The 1,457-nt window shown below is 37.5% G+C and overlaps 1 protein-coding gene across 1 annotated transcript in view; it reads right to left on the bottom strand.

The window, feature by feature from the left end:
• foxo3b (forkhead box O3b) overlaps positions 1-901 on the bottom strand; it is a 45,596-nt gene extending 44,695 nt beyond the window's left edge. The window contains exon 1 of the mRNA XM_014010008.1: positions 31-901. The gene's annotated coding sequence lies outside the window, so the exon portion shown is untranslated. The remainder of the gene's footprint in view (positions 1-30) is intronic.
• Positions 902-1,457: the final 556 nt, after the last annotated feature.

Genomic DNA, 1,457 nt, shown 5'->3' with positions numbered 1-1,457 from the left:
CCCCCCCACTGAAGACTTTAAATGAATTACCTTGAGCGGACAGTCACACCGAGGCAACACAAAGAGAAGAAGAGGCAGATCAGATCCCGGATGGTCCACCTAACACAGATGCCATATTGGCTCTCCTCTTCGCCACTCGGCGATATGAAGACAGATAAAGATGTGCGCACGAGCACGTCGATGTGGAATAAGACGGACTGCCACCTCTCCGGGCTTACTACTCACTCACTGTATCTCGGTTTGCTCTCACACACACACTCACAATACTCATATACGCGCTCTTACGCACGCACGCACACACAATACACGCATGCAAGTCGATCAAGGACCAGCCCCCCCTGGATCCTGCGCATGGGATCGCCTTTTAAAGAGACACTGCAGCTCTGATGGTGGCAGGTGGAGGCTCGGGCACGTCCTGGCATGTTGCAGACAGAAGCACACAAAGCAGAAGGAGTTAAAGGAAAATAGTAACAAGAATAAAGTTCAGAGTTTTTTTATTTTACTAATAATTTCATGTTACAGTGTAGGATTCATTTTAAATTGCCTTTAACTTTTCAAGTCTCTCTTGCTTGCTGTTAGCAAAATATCTCATGAACAACTGGRTGGATTTTGGTGAAACTTTTAGGATTTGATTATTAGGTGTACATCTACAACTGATTTGCATTCGGAGCCAACCCAAACTTGAGCTGTCGCCACAGTTGACTAAGTTTTTAAAGCACAAAAATTGCCATAAATTAGTCATTTTTACAAATATTGGGCTAAAATTTGTTGAGCTTGCAGCTTAGTCTTTCATAATCCATATTTCAATTTTTACTCACTGTGCAAGAACTTTGCTTATAAAGTTAGCATTATGTGTTGGAGTAAACCCTGTTTGTCTGTTAGTGAAATATCCYATGAACTGCTTGCAGGGTTTCAATAAAACTTTCAGGAAGTAATCGTTTATTTTCAATTTACAAATCTTTATCTTTTTGAGTCAATCCAGTTTGAGWTAGCTGCCACAGCTAAAGAACATTACGCAACACAAAAATGGCTATAACTCAGCCAGTTTTACAGATATTGGACTACAACTTATTGTGGTAGTAGCTGAGAGTTATTCATAACACATACTCTGAGCTCTATCATATGGCACATAATTTTCAAGTTAGACCATRTACAACTTTCTCATTTCTCAACATAAAAAGATTACAGTCTGGCATAAAATGTGCATTAAGCATTCATTTAATGAATGTTAGGGCTTTAATTATTATAATTTCCTTTAGTAACTTAATAAACAAATTTCTAGAACTCAACATTACCCACAAAATATATTTTTTCTAAGCTTAAGTATAAATTATTTAATAATTAAACTCAGTATTTTTGCCCACCTGTCAATGCAGCTAAATATGAAACAGGTAAAACATAAAGCCACATTAGATGAACATAAAAAATATATATATAAAACATTTTTTCATCACATC

This window comes from Austrofundulus limnaeus, unplaced genomic scaffold, assembly GCF_001266775.1.
Source record: "Austrofundulus limnaeus strain Quisiro unplaced genomic scaffold, Austrofundulus_limnaeus-1.0 Scaffold64, whole genome shotgun sequence".
NCBI lineage: Eukaryota > Metazoa > Chordata > Actinopteri > Cyprinodontiformes > Rivulidae > Austrofundulus > Austrofundulus limnaeus.
This window is presented reverse-complemented; position numbering and strand designations above follow the sequence as displayed.